At 36.8% G+C, this 22084-nt stretch overlaps 1 protein-coding gene across 2 annotated transcripts in view; it reads right to left on the reverse strand.

The window, feature by feature from the left end:
- The window catches only part of DENND1B (DENN domain containing 1B), a 179664-nt gene that overhangs the window by 139287 nt on the left and 18293 nt on the right, over positions 1-22084 (reverse strand). The gene's annotated exons all lie outside the window — the stretch shown is intronic.

Here is a 22084-nt window from a genome sequence, read left to right on the forward strand (position 1 = left end):
CCCTGCCAAGTAGAGTTGGTCATGTCTTGGGACAGAGAACGGACTAGATGACTGCTCAGTATCCCTCCAGCTATATTTTCTCTACTGCTGTAAAGATATTCACTGGAAAAAGCCATTGGTGCAGGGGGAAAAGAAGAGACTGCAGCCAGGAAGTACGGGCATGGTGAAAGAAAGCAGTGAGGAAAAGGAAGGCAGGAGAGGAAAGCTTATGGCAGACAGTTGCTCTTTTTTTTGCATGAAAAAAGTTCCAGACAGTTGTTCTGTGAACACAAGAATGCAATGAATAAAGCTGAAATGATGTAGCATGATCTCAGGCAGTGGATTTATAAACACAGATATTTAAGTAATAAGCACAACTGATTTTGTTAGAGTAAGTAGTTCTCAGTAATAAGTTCTCTAAACCAAGTTTTTTAATACTGCTATTGCTCAAAGATAAAAATCTGCTATATACCTTAAACAATAAACTGCAGCAATACTTAAAATGGTGCTTTTGAATCAATATAGCATTTTATGATTGCGACAGTTTTTGGAAACAAAATAAGAGATCAACTGTAACATATAATATGCATTTTCACAGATGAAATCATCTGATAAAAAAAACAGCATTCACAAAAAAAAATTACTTCCTGCAGAAAAGACTGCTGTATACCAGATTAAAATCCTCTTGTTAACAATTTCCTACATGAAGTGCCAGAGGGGTGCAAGGAAGATTGCTGTCAGGCAGATCTGAGCTTCCGAGGGGCCCTTCAGCTCCGAGCTTCCGGGCACCGAAGTGGAGCAGATTCTAGTAGCTGGAAAAAGAGCGGGATGCAGTGGAAAAGGGGGGAAGGAAGTTACAGTATTTTCCAAGCATCAGTAATCAAAGGAAAGAACAAGGATAAAATAGATTGAAGAAACTTCATAAAAAAGTGAAACTAAGGAACACTTGCTAACTTCTCTGGCACTTAAAAAATGTCAGATTAAAGAAAATATGCAGATGAGGGTGCCACTGTAGAAAATACATGAAAGTACACTTTTATGCAAATCATGTAGTCAGTGTATTTTTTGCTCAAAGGAATATTGAAAAAAAACTTCTACAGGAATGTTAAGTCTGTTCTTACTCAATTTCACAGAAAACTTATTACAGAAGGCAACCACTCTCTTAAAGAAAATTCTTTTCATTAAAGAGTAAGAAAATATATTTACAAAGTTATACCAAATTTTAAGAATCAAGATAAAGAAGGTGGAGTAGAGCTGTTCTGAAAAGTGGTATCTTACAAGACTGTTACCAGTAATCAAATCTGAAAAAAGTCAGTATACTACAAGTAATCCTACACATTTATCTTTCACCTTTAACTTCTTTACTAACACTTTATCCACTAATCTGCATTCCTAAATTACTACTAGTTTCAAACAGTTGCTCCTTCAGCAAATAGCAAACAAATACAAGACAATAAAATACTAAACCAAAATATGTATGTTCTCCTTGAAAGCAGACTAGTTCTATCCCAAAGAATGGTAATAGTTAGTTCCTTGACTGATGGCAATTTTAAAATTTAGATACTGTCACTTCACAATTAGGTCAGTTACAAAAGAGAGAGACTTTCAGGAATTACACTTACCTGCTTTTATGGCTATATATTAACATACTGAGATCCGTCTGTGTTTTTAAGTGCTTACGTAGTAATCTCAATAGCACATTTTAGCAAGGTGCTGAACTTTGACTAAGCTTTAAAAATTTCCTACAATCTGGCTACAATGCAAGAGCCTGTTATGTCTCCTTCCCCTTCCCCATCCCATCCCTCTCTTTCTACACATGAACACCAATGGCCCCCGCCTTGCCTTCAAATCATCAAAAGGCTTATATCCCATTTTGAAAAATTATTTAAGCAGCAAACTCTGCTTATTAATTATTCAAATTATTAATTTATTATTGTTTAATTATTAAAGCAGTAAACCCTCACTGGCACCCAAAGAGAATTTTTGAAAGTGTGACTTTCAACATTTTTCCTTTTAACTTTTCTTATGAAAACTAAAGGAGGAACTAAATGACAACTGTGTCAATGAACAGACAACACTGTCGTCCTATACACAAAGTGAAAACAGAAAAAGAACATTTTAGGAGTCTGTCTCAGTTATAGTTACAGTAGTTGTTGCAAGACTGCAGGTTGTACATTTGCAATATAGAAATGTGAGTTTTATATCAGTAACTTTTCTCTCAAATTCAGAAACATAATTACGAAGACTGACTTTTCACAGGTAAGATGGAAATGCCTTTTTCCTGGTAGGAAGCTTTTCCCAAGGAAACAGCTTTTAACTGTAGCTGAACACAAGTTAGGTAAGCTTTTAAGTAAGCTGAAAACTGTTTGTCAACTTAAAATAATTTCTGAAGGACTTGCTTGTGAAGTACCCCAAAACACAAGTAACTCAAGTTACTCAAGGATTTAATGGCTCAAGGATTTAAGGATTTAATTGTATCTTTTCACTGACATGTAATTTAGAAAACAGTTTCAGGATGCCAGTGGTCATATCACATTTGTTGCAATTCAGAATTTTGTTTTAATAGATGGTAAAACACAGAAACAATCTACAAATGTAAAAGTCGCTTGATCTTTAAACAAAATATATACGTCAAATTCTCCTCTAGTCTATGCAAACACAACTCACATGCTAAGTCAGCAGGTGAAATTCAGTCACTACTCACACCGTTATAATGTCACAGCAACTCTACAGCTTTTAAATGCAAGTCATTACTACCCCATCAAAGTATTAGTGTACCACAATCTGTATTTAAATGTGTGAATCTGACTTGTGTGTACATCTTACAGTAAAGGCACTCAGGAGATTCAATGGTCGCAAAATTTACGATAATTTATTTTGAAGTATTTCTAATTTTAACTTACATCATAATGATTCCTCTCCAAGTACTCAGTAAATCAAGGATGTGAAAACAAAGAGCAAATATTAAACTACTCCATCTAATAACTTACATGGTTCAACCTCCTGCCCTGCAGAGATCCAGTGCGCTGTCTGAGAGCCCTACAGGTCTGTGAGCTGGCTGTTTCTCAGAGCTCTCACAGTACCCCCTGGGTATCACCCCCTGTGTAAGGCAAACTCCCAACCAGGAAATAAATACTTTGTCCCTCTTATGAGCAAGTAGATGGTCAGAACTTCTAGCCAAAGCTTGCTGTTTCTTTCAGAGCTGCAGGTCAATCCCTTTGCCCAAGAATTTGTTACCACCGAAGAAATAGAGCAGTAAGTCATTTCAGCTAACTAGGGTACAAAGAAAGAGTCTTTTTGGCTGCAATGCTATTAGCCATGCTTCAGGATAAAACCTTAATCAGGGTGAGAGTTCATTGCACAGAAAGTGCACAGATAAAATGAATACGTTCAGCCCTTGTTTGGTCTTTTTGCAAAATAAGCAGGAGTTTCTTTTACCTGCTAAGTCTTCAGAATGAGCTTGTAAAATGCGGCAACAACTGCATGCCCTTTGGAGCTGCAATGTTATTCTTCATTTTTCTAATTTTCACTTGTAACTGTGAGTGAATTATAGCTCATGAAAATGAGGATATAAGAACTGACTAAAGAAGTAGCAAAAGAACAAGAAGTGAGCATTATATATGCCTTATCTCATTTAAAAGGTTTGAGGAAGGTTTGCATAACAAAATACTTCTCTTTTTCTATCCCTTAGTGTCTTGTGCAAAGACTTCTCAATGAAACAAGTTGTGCAGAAATCTAATGAGATGAACAAAGGCTGAAAAGAACAACACTAACTTCATTCACAATTAAAACCAAATACAAATTTTACATCTAGTTCTGTAAATATGACAAGCTATCTCACTACACCACCATGGAAATAAGGCACCTTATGCTGGTTTTTTGTTTGGTTGGCTTTGTTTTAAATGAAGGTACAATATTCAGAGTTCTTAAAAATATTGTGGGCTACGTGATATTTTCTTACATTGGTGCTGCCAGATTGATTTTGAGAAAGATCTAGAAGAGCCCAAGAATATTATTACCAAGCTATACACACTAATGAAGAAGAAAGAAGTAAACCTCTGGCACTTCCAAACCTACTGGAGGTGGCCTGCTGTTCAGCTCTCCCATGTCAAGGATGTCTGACCAGAGAGAGATCCTGAGGGAGAAACATTTCATCTCACTAGTTAAAACACTGTATTTGTTTTGTGGAACCTATACAGACCACATACAGAAAGATGCAAAAAAACTTTGGCACATATGAGGGACTATCTCCAGTATCTTATGGATGCCTGTGTTACTATTTCCTAGTTTCCTTTAAGAAATAAAAATTTTTATATCAGCTTGGACACGAAACTGGGGGTATGTGTGAACTTGCAAAGCAAACGGCCCAGGGAAGGGAGGGCACGGGAGATATGGAAGAATATTCAAAGCCATTTTTACCAGACACTTGTCAGAAAGGATACAAAAAGCAATCTTACATTACAGCTTATATGTCTAAAAAAATTAAAACAAAATTAAAATAAAACGGGAAAAAAATCAACCAAAGGCTCAATGCTTCTGTACATTTTTTTAAAGCTTAAATTAGTCCAGTTCTCTTGCACCTTCAAGTTAAAATCAATGTTGCTGGGAAACTCCCTCTTGACTAGAGAAATTGAAACTGGAGTTTGCCACACGGTGATTCTTGGAGCACCAGGGGCTGGGCTCTGCTTCCTCCTCCCACAGGGCCCAGCTTCAGCGAGCACAAAGAAGAAGGCAGGCAAAATTCAGCACAGTAGCTCTGTGCAGGTGCAGGAATCAAGGGCAGCAATAAACTTAAAGGCATGAAAACTTGCCTTAGATACTGACCTCGCATCCAAGCACTTTGATTTGCATCAGAAGGCAGAGCAGTCTTGAAAAGGGCCATCTTCGATATTTGGGGAGTTCAAGCAGAAGTGAAAGCACTATCAGCCTCTCCCTTCAGTAACATTCATGATCCAACATTAATCTTTTATCCTGATACCGAATCCAGTGTCTTCCAAACACAAAATACATACAGGAATCGTGCCAGCTTTTAATCTGCCATGATGAATGCTAATCTAGATCTGTACCAAGGCAGAACACCTTCAGGAAAACATACACCAACAAAAACACTTCTTGAACAGCTTTCAGTTGGCTTCCTCCCCCTGACCAGTTCAGACCTACCTTCCCTGGGATTTAGCAAGCTCCCAGAGCCAAGCCCACTGCTGCTGCAACCAGGGATAGAGCCCAAGTGGGAAGAAAGGTTTTTATGGTCTGTAGAACCATGAAAAAATAGATTCTCCATTCACTTTTTTTATTCTAGGGTATTTACATTACATTTTAATTAGTAGAGATACTACTTTCAGCATATATTCACCTCATCTTATGATTACGCTGTGAAACAAGGCTGGAGCACTGTTCAGTGACACTCAGTTCATGTGCGAAAGAACAAATGTAATTCTTACAAGAACATAAAATTTTAAACTCTCCACTTTTACTTCGTTTTCATCCTCCCATTAAAGTTTACATGGTCTATAGGAAATCTGAATCTTTCATTTTTTGCTTTCTGATTGTGATAGGAAAGGATGGGAGTAGTGCAGCACTAACAGCTCAAACCTGACCAGCCTTTTCTTAGTCCTCAGAATGTCTACAGCACCACACTCTGAAACACTTCCAACTATGAAAGCGCTAACTGTATCGGACTACATTTCATAATTTTACATATACAGTAGTCTTCAATAAATTAAAACAATTGTAAACATTCTCCGTTATACAAAGGTCTAAAACCATAACAGCCGTGTTGTTTAGCCACAGCCTATACATATATAGCTTGCTATATGTCTGAACAGCTCACAGATTTAAAATCATTAAAATATCTTCTCAAAATACATCTTTTCTGGCTAGTTCTGATCAAGTATTCATTTTTTTCTTGGTTGTTCATGATACACTGAACCTGAATAAAGATGAAGGAGCACTGATCAGTAAGTACAATTTTTTTTTTTTTGCCTTTGCTTTTCATCTAACACCAAACCTATTTTAATAGCATGGAGGGAAAAAATAAGCTTATCAGTCACCTGATGGAGTAATTCAAAACTTAACCAAACAGGGCTAATGGGTGAGAATTGAATTGAAAACACCTTGACAAAGAAAGCAATTTCTTTTCTTCGCACTCCTCAGAAGCTGTGGGTGATCACTGTAATCGAACCATCAACAGTGAGGGGCCATCTGTCCCAAGGGCCCTCCACGTGAGCAAGAATCAACAACAAAAAATTTTAAAGGCTGGACCACATGCATTCAGCCCTGATTTGTCTATGACAGGCAGCATGCAGCTGAAAATCAATGTTTTGACGTTTTTCACATACCAATCTTTAAAAGTCAACACTGAAGTCTTGATAAGAACAAAACATGAAAAACAGGTTAAGAGGTTGCTTACAGAAAGATCAGTGTTACTCCAACAGCTAATAAACCTTATAATCAGCTGAGATTCTCACTCTATCATGAATCACTCCTGTTTTAGTATCCAGTAGCCATGTTCAGAAGAAAAGATATAGAAAACAGCCTTTACACCAGCATTTATGTTGCAAGTTCCCTACAATATTAGTCTGCGTACCTACTAAAGATATTCTAATCACTTACCAAACCACTTACAAAGAATTACCAAACCTTGTTGTTTCTACAGCAAACAAAGAAAACATTAAGAAAGGATCTTCACAGAAGTTTCCAAGTCAGTGACCGCACACAATACATTTTAGGATGCATTCTACGAGAAGGGGACTCGGGCTCACACAGAAAGGTACCGTGGCTTCGGCACTCAGCGTCCCAGGGAACAGAGAGCACTGTGCATCTGCACCAAGGGTGCCTCTCGGGACCAGAGCGTGGACTCGCTGCCCCCCAGCGACGCTCCCACACTGGGGACTCTTCCCTCACTTTCACAGGGGAACAACGCACATGGCGAAAGGTTAATGCTATTTACTTCTTCAGTATTTTCCTACTGGCAACTATATTGATCTCCTAGTAAAACAGACTCCCTGAAACAGCTGCACCTCTCTGTGCATTTCTCTAACTGCTTCAAAGCTCTGAAGAGTCACAAAGCAGTTACAGAGGGCAGCAAGAAAAAAGAAAAAGACCTACCCATTTGGTAGTTTCTTTTCAGCTTCATTAAAAGCATTTGTCCTTCTTTGGTTTAACAAAGCTAGAATATGGACCCAGGCTGACAGGACAGACAGCATGGGGTGCCAGGGACCAATGTAACAGACTGGGAATTAAAAGACATGTGTTTCTTATATTCAATCCTACCAGTTACCTGCTGCATGACCTTAGTAAGTAATATAAAACATAAACATAAATCTCATTTTTTACTTTTATAAAACAAAAGGAAGGATACGTCTTTTTTGTAAAGGGACTACAAACACAGGCACATACGCTACCTAAGGTGCACAACAAACTTGATGCCCACAACACACTGGATCCATCATGAATGCAGACAGACGATTGGCCTAGGATTTCCAAATATCCCAACATACAAATTAGTTTTGATTCAGAAGAACATTTACAGACAAAGAAGGACATTTCCATGCAAGCTCAGGGTTAGTTACTTTAAAGCACAGGTCATGAGTTTACATAGGTGAGCAAAAGCAAGTCAGAAAAAGCACGTCAAAGGGTTTTGTCCCAACTGTTTACAGTTACCCAGATCAATACTCCCAGGTATATGCCAGAGAGCGCTGGGTCAACAAAACAGGGAAGGTAAACCGAACCCCAATATATGCAAAGGGACAACAACTGGAGCAGTATAGAGTCTTGGTACTTGGGAGGCAGGAGATCTAGGTTCCAGCATATTCAGCAATTAGGAAACTACAAGATAGTCCTTGAAATCATGTACACGAGTGATAAAACAGAAGAGCTATGTTTGCTTACTAATTTTTAAAGTACTATTTAGTCAAAACAACAAGAAGGGTGGTGTAGATGCAGTATTTCAATTTAAACTGTTACATGATAACTGTCATGGTTCAGAGCGCAAAACACATTGTATCTTATGAACACCTCAAAGCCTACTGTCTGCTTCATTCACTGGAATCTCAAATCAGTCATGCACAAAATACTGAAAATAAATTTAATAGTGTAGTTATATAATAGTCTTTAAAACGACAGACAAAGTCCCTTTCCTTAAAAGTCACTTTCCTCAAATCTTCCAAATATCCATGAACATACAAATCTATCGTTCTTCTAATATCAATGTACTTCAGCAGACAAGTATTTCATCTTGAACAGAAAAAGCTGAAGTTCAAAATAATACACTGCACTCACATTTCCCATGTGAAGTCAGAACTCAACACATCCTTTGTAAACTGAGCTTTTTCAGAAGGCAGTATCATTCTTCTCTGATTTCAGGAGTTTGTTTGTATTTAAACTAGCTGTCCTGAAGTACAAGAATGTACATCTCAGGAGAAATTACTTCAGCAAAGGTATCCTGCCTGCAAAGTAGGCAGCTACACATCTGGGTGGGAGACCAACCGCAGGCCTGGCTGCCTGGCCGGCCGGCCACAAGGCCTGCGGATGCCAGCTGGGCTGCCGGCCACAGATCCTGCCTGCTCGGCCATCTGGTTGGGAAGGTAAGCAAGTGGCCCAAAGAGTGGTTACCTGTACAGGCCGAGATAAAAAGAGGAAGAAAGGGACCCGCACTAGAAAGAACAACAAGGTGTTTGGGGATGGGTAGCTAAGGACTGCAGGATGGGAGACGATATTACAGAAAGACGGGCCATCGTTTGTTTGAATTGAGTATTTCTGCCTCTTAAATAACAAAGATCTTAATCTTCCTTTCCAAAGAGAGTTTCAACAGAAAGAAAGGAGAGGAAGAAGGGGGAAACATAAGTAGTGCTTGTACATGCACCAGATACCTAGCAATCAAAAATATTAGCAAGAAAAAAACAACATAATTGATGTGAAAGAACAAGGAATGACTCATTAATAAATTAGCAGCTGCATAAGTTAAGGTTGCGTCTCATTTGGTATCATTTTACCAAATAAATCTGATGCAAATATTTCAGAATACAACTATAATCCCACATAACAGTAACAGCAGTCAACATGCAGAATGCACAAGGAGCTAAAACGTATTATATTACATATAATATTACATATTATACCACATTACATTGTCTGTAAGAGATTTTTCATGGAAAGGTCTTCTCTCGACCACTGCCCTTCTCTCATTTCACAATTTCTCTGTGTTCAGTGGTTGCATGAAAGGATTAGATGGTATTATGTTTTCCATGTGTAGGAATAGCTGTATGATTATACCACCCATTTTGTATTTATTCCCCTGACTTCTTCCTTGCTATAGACCATTACACAGATCTCAGGTTACCTAGAAGCTGCACATCACTAATCACTTCAAGTCATTTCACACTCATGTTTTGTCCTCCCATATGTTCACCATCTTTGTCAGTAAGTCAGTGCGGTTGTCAGTGCAACAGATAATTGTTGAATTTACACTAAAGAAATTCCTAAAAGGGTGATCTGAATGATCAGTACAATATGATAGCTAACGGGAACTTTCCTATTTATTTTTCCTTTTGTTTCTCAATTCTAAGCCAACCACAGCAGCACTAGGAAAGCATAAGACCTATGGTTATATAAATGTAGCAATCTATGTCATTTTATTTCACCACTAAGAAACAGCTGAGCTCCATGAATGTATAAGAAACTTAGACCAGCAACAGTCCACAGATGAAACCAACTCATGCTCAAAAAAAGAAAAAAAAAATCCATGTTGCTGTTTGTGTTTTAAACTAAAGGTTAATAATTTCTCATCTAAACACAAATTAAAGTCATGACCATATGGGCCCCAAGAAAACAGCACCACTGTGCACTTGGTCATTTATCAGGAAAATGAAAAAGCTAAGAATATTTAGAATTATTCACGGATACCAATCAATCTTCACAAAGCACAAAAATGACTTTTCAAAAAGAAATATTATAATGTTTTCAGACAAGCAAATTCTTCTGCTAAAATATACTATGCTGCAGCAGAAACAAAACATTATCCATGTGAGTACACCTCTTAAAGTACACGTCAATATACAGCTAAATATAACAGAAGCTGTCTTGCTTTAAGAGAATTAATTCAATTTTTTTAATGAAGTTTAACCATAATCAACCATGCCAACAATTTCATGACTGGTGGAATACAGTATATTTGTAAGTTATGACTATGAAAAAACAAGATATCTTCTTATAGCACCTTTTAAAGAATTCTTTTTGATAATTAGTAAGAAAACATACAGAGTACCAAAACACTACTGTACTTTTCAAATAGAAAGATATATTCTCTTTCAAGCAAACCTCAGATAACTAATTTCTTATCTTGAACCTTCAATCATTTCGATAAAGAAAATTAGCATATTTGCCATAGCAGGGGAAATCCACTTATTTCTGAAAAATTAAAAAAGACTAAAAATAGATTTGAAGAATTATGGATGTGTAAACAACACATCTTTGTGTTAACAAGTTATCCCAGATGACTTGCTATTGCTAAAATTCTTCATTCCCATCAAGAGGATTAGCCTGCTCTAGTCAAAACAGGAGGCCTGTGAGCTGGGAGTCTCATTCATATATGTTGAAAAGCATGTACAGGGCAGAACTAGAGCATAAGAGACTCATCTGTCTGCAGACAATTTCTTTACATAGTAGGTAAATTCCACTGAATAACATTCTGCTTAGAACTATAAAATATACCTCATTTCTTCAGGGAAAAGGGGATGTTAAGATTCCAGAAATAAAATCCTGTTCTAACTCAAGTCCATGCTAGTTTGCTTTTAGATTTCCCAGAGCCAATATACCACCTTAGGATATGCATGACTTAAAAATTTTTATTTTTGATTCATGCAGAAATCTTCATCACAAAGTTTTCTTCTGTTGTAGCAATTAGTCAGAAAAAAAAGGAGAACTTTGACAGCAGAGAGATATGAAATATATCCTATCATACAGCAATAAAAAAAATCAGCAATAGTTTCAGTTCATTTTTTCCCAGAATATGGTCATATTCCATAAGATACTAATCTAGAACATGTTGATATAAACAGTCATCTTGCATAAGGTGAAGCAATCTAAGAAGCTTAGATTGCTTTTAACAATTCCAGAAGAAATAATTACAGGAGAAATCCGTATCTCCTATTTCCCAAATTCAAATGAGAAATATTGTAGGGTCACCTACCCTAAAACACAAACCTTTTAAACTTCTGATGCTTCCCCAGGGGAAAAACATCATTTTGGCTGAGAACATCATTTTATTCCATCAAATTTGAAAAGCCTAAAAGGTCACAACAATTCATATAGCAGGCAGTCCACTGAACAGCAGTTACAAAACTAACCCATTAGTAGTAAGACAAACAGAGTATAATAGGTTATTCATTTTGCTTTTACTTAATAGCTACAGGAATCATCTGCAAAGGTATGTCCAGCCAAGGACTACAGTTCTGAATCTTTCATTTAAAAGTGATCCCTTGAATAACTCTGCATTTCTGATAAGCTCTTCACTTTTTAGTGAAGAGTTATCGACTGTATTTTGGTACCCATGAACCCAAAATGATTTCTAAGGAATGCAAAGAGGATAAAGACTCTTCTCCCACATATGAAGATGCACCAAATCATGGAAGTACATTTAGTAATACTTTTCTGAGAAATTTACCCGTTATAATTAAACAGAAGAAAGATGGATGCCTATGAAATTGAGAAGCGAGGGATTAAGTTTAGCTGAGGGTCAGAGGAAGCATGAAGTCTGGGGTTGCACTATGTCCAAGTACAAGTAAAATCAAGCACGCACCAAAACATATGTCATTGAGTGCTGAGAAGTCTCGTCACTGGCTGGCTGAGGAATGCTAGTGGTTATTGATCACTTCTTTTAATATAAGGGGCCTAAAACTGTCCAGGTCATAAGCAAATGTTTGAAGACGTGACATGTGAAGAAGGTCAACAACAAAGCCTCGCTTTAATCCCTTTGTGTGAAGCAGGAAGAGGAATTTACTTCATATATAAAACACATCTATGGCCAGTGAGGTATAAAACTTCGAGAAGTGCATAAGTAAGGCATTATGTCTTCTTTGCTTTTTTGCATGCTGGGAAAGACAGGACAGGAGGAAAGTCGTGCTTCTTATGGTTTGAATGTAGTGAAGCACAAGAAACGATTGTATTCCAGGCAGGGAGCTTTAATGCACCAATATATTAATCACTACTGGTATCTTATGCCAATCTGACTAAAGAATAGCGTAGCCAATTAGCCCGAACTGGCAGACCAGAGAGTTTGGAAGGCTTAACTATTAGCGAACATAGCTTCCATCATTTCTAATTGGATTGTGACTAAATTCCCAACACTGATAATACCAAAATGAGATCAGAGAGGAAAGCCTCCATATTCCCTTTGCACAGAGACTGGAAACAGCTCTCCCCTGCTGCTGTACAATAGCACTGACCACCCAAAGATCCATGTTAGCTAAAGAGACCCATCTCACTGCATGTTGTACATACAACTGTTATGCTTCTTTATGAATCTCAAAGAACAACCTGGAAACAGTTAAAAGGCCAAATGCTAAACTGATGTTAATTTATACAATGAAAGATAAAGAAAATTATCTGATCTGGGTAGGAGGGGGGGAGAGCAAAGTAAGTAGGACACATTGTTGTGATTTTAAGGGCTGCTGAAAGGTTAGATTTTTATTTGGCATCTCTTTATAAAGCATCTGAGGAAAAGGCACTATACAAACTCCAAATTCTCTATCAATATACAACTAAGTTAGTGCACATCTTCAGAATCATTTATGTCCTATTAGAACCCATGTAACCATTCCTGACACTCATTTGCTTGACCCATTTTTGATAAACAAAGAATGGAGTACTTGAAGTATTTTTCCCCCTTGTTCATCCCATTCTTCACTAGTCTCTTATTTTATGGTCAGAGGTTAAACTGCTGACCTCTCACCTTCAAGGCAAGTTTCTCCCCCTTTCTATAAAAGGTTTTTCACAGTGTGCAGCATTCGGATTAGCCCCGATCCCCCTGAACAAAAGCTATGCCTTTGTACTACTGGTTTGGGCATGGAGTCCATACATCAGAGGAAGCTGCTCCTACTTACCATTCACAATAACGATATTGTGAGGCCCCTCTAACGCCTCGTCTCTCAGTGTCTAGACTTTCACCCAACCAGCCAGCTAAAAGAAAATCCCGTAAAGCACTCAACTGAAAATTAACTATGGTATCCTGTTGTGAACCTGATGAAGACGTTATTTGAACATACGGTAAAACTTTCCATTGTTTAACATAAAGATAAGAGAAAAACTTTTAGAGCCCTAAGCTTTAAATAGTCATAGGGATCAATTCACTCATGGGTCAGTAAATGCATTTTATTAGCAAGCAGCCATTGCTTATGTGTGTCTTTAAAATAATACAGAGATTAATAAATCCTACTCAAACACCTAGTATTCTGGAAATCTACAGAGCCTCATTTTTATATTCAGTAAGAACATGCTAAGATAAAGCTTAAAACATATGGAAAAGTAGTATATCTTCTAGACTTAGACAAAAACATTGCATCAGTACTGTCCACTATCTCAATTATCTTCAACAATTAAATAACAAAAGTACAGCAAGAGAAATATTTAATGCTTTGCTATATGGAACAAGATGTGTTAGTGCTCAGCATCTCTTGTCTTCATGGGGAACTATGGGCAGGAAAGGAGTGTATATAAAGTTGGAATGCAAATTAAAAAAAAGTGATTTATATTTTGTTTCCTTGTAATTCTGTTGCATTTCAATAGCATAGATAATAGGCAAAGGCAATCAAGTTTTCTGAAGCAGACTAACACTAATAAAGATATATTCTTCCATATTGAGAAAAAAATCCAAAAGCAGGCCAGAAAAAACAACCTACATCTGAATTGTGTTTTAATGTTTGAATATGTGTATGCTACTGTGAATCCCTGGAAAGAATTTATAATTTAAGACAAATAGATTTTTGCAGGTGGTAGAAGAGGGGAAAGAATGCTAATGTTTCTGGAAAAGCCACTGGTCAGACTTTTGGCAATCAACTTCTTCCATGGGTTCATTTTTATAAACCTGTGTAGAACCTCTTTATAGTTTTGGATTTACAAGATACTAGAATTTTAATTTATTATTTATTAATTTTCTTTGGATTCAGAAGAGTGGTACAGTGATTACTATTTGGGCTTTCATAGAGCCATTAACACACAAGCACCCACTCATTCTAATACACTCAATAGCTTGAGAATAGTTAAGATCTAGAAAAAATGTATACATTACACATAGGAAAACTTTATAATCTCAGTTACTTTTTGTGCAGACATCTCAAGTTAAAAAAAACAAAACACAACACTTCAGGGAAAGCGCAATGAAAATATGGATGTAGTACATGGTACATAATGTAAGAATCCTGGTATCACCTCAAAATTAATTCCTGTTTCATATTCAATATCACTACAATAATACAGTGGTGTCAAGCAGCTATATAACGAACAATAAAAAAAGATTTAAAAAAAAAATCAAACCAACAGCTTTGTGGAGTTTGTGTAGCCTCTCTTGAATTTGTACCTTGGAAAGAGTTCCCTAGGCTTTTTGGGGAGAATAAGCCACAGCACATGTATCTATTTCACCCGCTTATTTTGAAAAGAGTGAAGCGTCAGCACAGGCAAAATGCTTGCCATTTGCCACAGGATGTCGGGGGAGGGCGTTTGCTTTTTGTTTGTGTTTTTTTTTTTTAAATGTGTTTTGTGATGAAACAAGAAAATGTGAAACTATCTTTGCCGTAATTAAAAAAAAAGATTTTTTTTCACATCTATCCCTCAACAGCTACCCCAGAGGGCCTGGTCATGGCAACAGTATATGGAAAGCACAGGGACTCTAGATCCTGAAAACAGAAAGCTACAGTAACTGCAAAACCATCAGAATACCAGTAACCATGATTCTCTCAACAGGAAGAAAAGCTTGGAATTATGAAGGAGGCAGAGAACAGGCTTAACTGTCTGCATGGAATATCAGATATCAGGCACATGCCACTGTCTCCCTATGCCACGCAGGAGAGACATACTCAAGAAGCCTGAGTATTTTAGTGTTCTCTGTAATGCTCTGGTAAATAAATAAAGATGCAACACAATAAAATAAATAAATAAATAAGGACAGCTGCTGTCATACCTAGACACAGCTAGGTGCCACAACTGCTAATACTTCTAGTTATAAAAAAACAGGTCAGCCTTTGATATGTTTTAGGATTTACAATCTTTTCCAAGACTGAACGCTGGACCACTTATCAAAAAGACATATATTCTACCCTACCCTCACCAGTAATGCCTTTTGCATTGAAAGAAGGGTAAAAACACCCTCAGGCTTGTACTGAACTACTTTTACTTGGAGTCACTGTACATATACCCCATCCTATTATCACTAATCTCCAGGACTGATAAAAGCAAATGATAATAAAGAGGCATTTACCATAATTAAATTGGAAAGAAAAGGAAAACGGTTGCCTTCTACACCATGGATTAGATATGCCTTCTGCTCAGTGTCCATCACACACTGGCATGTGGACAGCGCAAGACGGCAATGGCTGCTCAACTTTATGTATCAAGGCATGATTTACTTCTAGATAGATAGATTTCTCAAATGACAACTTAAGGGTATTAAATTCAAAATTACAAAATAACCTTTTTTTCCCTGAAGCTGAGTAGTACTACACATAAGCCTTAACTCCCTGAAGCAACGTTAACTACCACAAAACAACAGAGGACCTAATACTATAATCTTGTTTATAGTACTGAAGAACTTGCATGTTTATAGATATTTCTGTGATTCAACAAGATGCACATTTTCACACATATGTAAGCTGCTTTAAGAGGAATTATTCAAACTGATTTCAGATAGACATAAAACCTGAAAAGAAATGTTGTCTGAGAAGGAACAAAACCCAAGCATTAACCTGAGAGTACGATAATAGAAATGGATTAGTTCTCCTCTAATCCATTACTACTTTTAGTTGTAAAGAAGGTTACTGAGAGAAAAAACTAATATTCACGTGATAGACTTAAAATTTAGAACTTACTGAAATTCTTCCTGTGACTAGAAGTAAAAAACAGAAATTCTCCTTCCTATACTGAAAATGCATTTCAGGTCATTTTCATATTCTCTTCTCTGACCTCACATTTACCCGCCATAGCATTGCGCCAAAGAAGAAAAGAATGGTCTGAAGAACTGCACTACCTCAGATCAGATGCACCACTGATTTGAAGTGTTAGAAACACTTAGACACAAAACTAAAAAAGTTCTGGGACTGGGAATTGGTTTGTTTTACAAATCTATAAATTTAAAATCTTATTATGAGGAAGAGGGCTAACAATGAACAGCATATACTTCACCATGGATAAGTGAATCTAGTAAGATCAAGGATAAGCTTTTGATGGAACACTAGTTTCTAAGCAACAGGCAAAAAATTGTAAGTCATGATCCTGCTGCTGTGTAATCCATAATGCAATGACATCCTGAATATTTCATGCAGTTCTGACTATCCCCTCCCAAAAAAAGTATATAATAAAAAAAGTTGAGAGAAGAATAACAAAGGACATCATAGATATGGAAAAGCATCTATTCATGGTCAGACTAAACAGATTACACTCCTCAGTCTAGATTAGAGGCATCTGTGGGGGAATACAAGTATATAAGGATCAATTAGCGGTACAAGTGAAGGTGAAAAGGAAGTAATTGTTCTCGGTTTCTCATAATATAAAACCTATAATCCAAGTAAATTATCAGTGGCAGGTTTAAAACAAACAAAAGCAAACGCTTTTCACAGACTAATTCAGCTACAGAAGTGACTGGCAGAATGTTGTGGAGGCCAAGAGTATAAATGGAGTCCAAAACCAATCTTTTACAGAAGATCAACCCACTGTCGGTCATTAGAAACATGACAGTTTTAACCAATTTCCAAACCAGGCAGTTCCTGAACAACTGACCACTGGTATTTATGCCAAAGTATTTATAGCTAGGAAAAGGATCAGGTATACAACTCTAGCTTCCAGCAACCCAAAGCTTAAAACTTCCTGAACTAAGGGGAGCTGCGACACAAAGTACATTCCTTTCACTTCTAATACCACCAGCTGTTACATACAGGCAAAGGAATAAATCTGTGCAAAACTTTTTTTCCAATTTTTCTTCTCTGCCATACTTTTCCAAATGAGTATCAGCTATAACTATTGGGGAAGGTGACTAGAATCAGTATTTTGACACATTCTCCAACTGTTTTGCTCAGTAAGAAACAGAAGTATTTAGGAACACAGGAGACTTATCCTGAAAGCAATAGCAAAGAGACGATCCCTTGGGGCATTCCTTCTAACATTTCCCTACGCGCATGGATTCTGTTTTATCAACACTGAGGAGTGACAGAATAATTCTCAGACAAAAGGAATGGCCTGTCAGGTTTGGAGACCCCTGCAAATGCATAACAGTTAGGTTTCTGACCCACATAAGTAAGAAGTTGCATACAGAGCAGGAAAGGATTCATGATTTAGACTGGAGATATAGGTGTTTTTTCTCAAGTAGGTAGTCTCATTTTCGAAAACTACATACTGAGCTCATTAATGCAATATCACACCTATTTTAAGCTGCCAATTCTGGAAGACAGTTTAGTACGTCTCCAAAAAAAAAATATGCCTAATAATTCAGTCAGATTCAGGTCATGCTGGCCAGTATCACCAGAACACTGAATTGCAACATCTGCTGTGGCAAACTTCAGCTGGTTATATTAACCAGTCTTTTAACAATATTGAGAAACTTTGGCCTGCAGTCTGGACATGTGCATTCAAAGACAGATCACGTACACATTAAATAACAAGGAATACACAGATAACTGATCTGTAATGAAAAAAAAATTCTTACTAGCTTTGAGGATGCAAAGCAACATCTTTCTTCTGCACAGAAGTGTTTAAAGATAAATTTTCAAATGTGCATTTCTAATTTAAGAATAGATTTTTGTTATTCCTCAAACTACACAGCATCTCTAACAAAAAGCCTCAGTCACAATCTCCTCCCACATAAACCTGCATCCAAAATTAAAACCAAAAATGAAAAAAAAAAAAACCCACACAAAACAGAACCAGCTGCATGATGGTAAGGAGATTAGGTTCATTAAGCTACTGAGCAAAACAATGAAACCTCATTTCTGATGTGTTACAAAAAATTTCCTCATAGAAAGTTATAAACCAAAAACTTAAAAAGACATATTTAAGAATAATTCTGCACAGAATAAGGACCAATTTGGTTGATCTACTTTGTCTTCTACTCCAACTAAATGCTATTGTTTCACTGTTTTGTTCTTGCTTATACTTATAGACAAAATTACATTAAATCGTTTTTCAATCCTGATCTACAAGCATCTAATCAACCATGTAAACAGTTATACAATATGTAACATCCTAGAAACACCAAACATACACATATGTGTATTTTACTTTCTCACACCTAAAACCGTATATGCACAAAGAATTAGTCACCTATCATCTCTTTTGGTCTCTTTAATCACTTTAATCTCAATTAGTGAGGTACAATCTCTACATTGCTTCAAAAAAATGGGACTTATAGCTCTAAATCTACAAGGTGGTAATTCTTTAAGCTGTGCTACATTGCATGAATTATTTTAAGCACCACAAAACCCCATACAAAGCCCTGCAGCTAAATTTAAAAAGAAAAAAAAAAGTTACCTCAATATAATTTCCCACTAATATTTGAAAACTATTTAGGAAAATTCTGACTATAAACAAGTTAGTTTTTTCCCCAAAAAAGTTTTAATGAAGAGTAAGTGAATGTATCAATTACAGTTTCATTCCAAAAGCAAAACAACTACAGTCACTTTAAACAACTGCACTTTAATGTTTATTTTGTTATTTCTTTGCTAAATATACAAGGCAGCTTTGACAATGAAGAAGAAGCCTAGCAGACTCACCATTGTTTACAGTTCTTTAAAATACATATCCATTTAAGAATTTTATATTTTATATAAAAAGCAATACTGATCTGATTTTAATACAAGCACTTATCAGATGCTCTGAAATGCTACAAATGCATTATAAACATGACAAAAGTTTCAGCCTGAACTAACAAGGCACCATAGTCTATTTCACAACTCACAGCACATCTACAATTTAGCATTTACTGAAAAAAAAAAAAATATATATATATATATAAAAACAATGTTAGTTTAAAATTAATGCACCTGTGTGGTATCTTCACCCCTTTGAAAATAGAGTTCAGTAATATTCTTTCATCTAAAAACTAGGAAATGAAGAGTATTGCTATAGACCCGTGTAACCTTACTCTGCCTCCTCTCCCAAATCAGACATCACTCACTGAAATTTCTTTCCATGCTTTCCAGCTCCATTCCCTACCGCACACGTAGCTATGAAGGGGCTGCCAGTCACCAAAACCTACCAGGTTCACCTGGCCAGATTTCTTATACAGGGCAAGCTTTGGTTAAGAAGCAAAGGAGAACTGTGACTGTAATATGAGGTGATAGGAGTCCTTTCAGCTTACCCTGCTACAAAGAGGATCAAAAGAAAGAGTTGCCATATCACAGCTCTTTCTTGGCAACGGATACAAACAGATATTGGTAAAAACAGAAAGAGTGTGTACTGTTCTCACAAGCACTGTTCCTTGAAGAGCGAATATTAGGTGAAAAGGCAATAAGTAACTAAGGATATATTTGACGAGCTATGGATAAATTTGCATGTATTTTTAATTATTAGTTTACTATTTCCCTAAATTAGGAATATCTTGAAACAGTATCTTGTAAAGATATGCTGTTGCATAAGGCAACATTAATGTTTTAAGGAAGCTTTTGGTAAGCTTTCTAGTTCAATAAAACCTCTAATCGGGGTGGGGGGGGCAGCAAGAAATTATAACTTTCACATAGATTTGCAGTTGAAATGCTACTGTGGCACAATTATAATAGTAATACATAGTTCTTCTATAGTCTTTTCAACAGCAGATATTAAAGCACTTCAAGGAGGTCACAGTCATGGTCCCTCTCAGGTAAAAGGAAATGAAGATACAGAGCATTAGGTGAATGACAAAGCCAGCAGCAGAACTCACGATTCTTTAATCATGTTCCTGTGTTTCATCTTTCATTGGCTACATAATTGTAACATGATTCCAAAGTGCTCCTACTTCCTTATACTTTTTTATAACCCACCTAAATATTTATCGTACACTAATGAGGCCAATGAGAGAAATTAGTGATGTCTGCAACTCCAAAATCTGAAAGTTTTATCACATAAAAGTTACCAGTTACCGTAACTTTAACAAAGAGAAAGACTGGTGCATCCCGCCTTCACCTCTTTTTCCCATTTTTCCTCACAACGCATAGGCAACATTTCAGCCTACCTTCCTGTTTCATCCTGTTATGTCACTAAACCACAGAAAGCATCAGCATAAAAACATGATACCTGATGCTCTCTGCTTCTGAACACACCTATCATAGTCAGCCACTGCTGGAGGACCACATCATTTCTTGGTTACATAGGCCTACCTGCAGAGTCAGCCAGACCCTAAGCTCTAATTTTCGATGGACTCACTGACGAACAGGTCCATATAGACATACGCTCTATGTTCTAAACAGGCCAGACATCAGCCAGCTCTGGTTCAGAGACTATAAATGCATCCCCATGAGAGTCTCTATGCTAAAAAACTATGTCCTGGGAGCTCAAAATAACATCAATTTTCATAGAAATCAAAATAAACATGTTAATTTCAGAGTACAAATTCATCAGTATGATATTTTCCATGTAGATGCAAGCTTGCATTGCCTCTGCTAGCCAGAGCTCTATAAACACAGAACGCTACTAAAAATCAGCTAATACACTCTGCTGAAAAATACATTAATTTTTTGCACAGCTTTCAGTCTATTCAAGAGTGCAGACATAGCAAACTCACTTCTCTGTGCAAAATATCATGTAGACACTCTCACAAAAGTAAATCTTAAAAAACAGAGAGGGCTTTTCAACTTTAAAAATAGGAGAGCTGGCTCTCCAATGTAATATTACCTTTTCCAAGAAGAAGAAAAAGCTCAGTTTCCAGTACAGGTGACCCGTACCCATCAGCTTCAGAGCACCTTCCAAAGTGCTGTTTGCGTGGTCCAGGAGCAGCTGCATCATTTGTGGCACCTGGTGGCATCCTCTGCAGAGGTGCACAGGTGAGCAACCGCTCTTGCTGAACTAAGGCACTTCAGCAATGATCTTATGCCATACACTTTGGTGCAGAAGAATGGGTATTAAGAAATTCACAGACGTGAATTGGTCTATAGATACATATTTCACGATCCAATCATTTAAGAGGCAAGTAATTTTTTTAATTAAATTTAAATTAAATTAAATTTTAATTATGTTAAAAGGCTCTCTACTGCTTCAGTTTGTCAAAAAGTTTATACAGTAAATTTTCTCCTCCAATTTACCCACCAAGCTCAGATTATTGCAGGTGAAACTGCTGCTTAACCTTACACTTCACCCACATTGGTTCCTGCTTGAAGAGGAACTCATAAAAAGCTGTTTAACTACAGACAAATATACTGCTCATTAAGGTTATATTGCTAAGTAAGGTTTAGTCACAAATGAATAAACATATACACTTAGGTCATATTATGACATCCTAATAATGACATTTCAAAAAAATTTACTTTGGGGACAGAGAAAGTTCACACCTAAGAAAATCCATCTAAAACCAAGCTGAAAACTCCCATTTTTCAAACAGTAAAATCACTGATGGATCATTCTAATAAAGAAGAAAAAATGTTAACTGTGAAAAAATTCTATGACTAACAGAAAAATTCTACAACCAAAACAGAAAGTATAAATTCTCTACAATGCATTTATGACTCGATTTCCAGTAACAAGGGCCAGTACACATGTATCATTCTATCCGCGACCGTTTGAAGCGTATTCATCCCCTCACTGTTACCTCAGTTAACACCAACACAACTTTTCATGCAGCCATGCAACAACTATGGCCGTTCTGCTTTCTGTTAGTTAACTGTGGAAAGGCACAGACTAGAGAACGGAATAGAGCAAAGCTTATCACTAGCACCAGGAA

The sequence above is a fragment of the Apteryx mantelli genome, chromosome 8, assembly GCF_036417845.1.
Source record: "Apteryx mantelli isolate bAptMan1 chromosome 8, bAptMan1.hap1, whole genome shotgun sequence".
Taxonomy (NCBI): Eukaryota; Metazoa; Chordata; class Aves; order Apterygiformes; family Apterygidae; genus Apteryx; species Apteryx mantelli.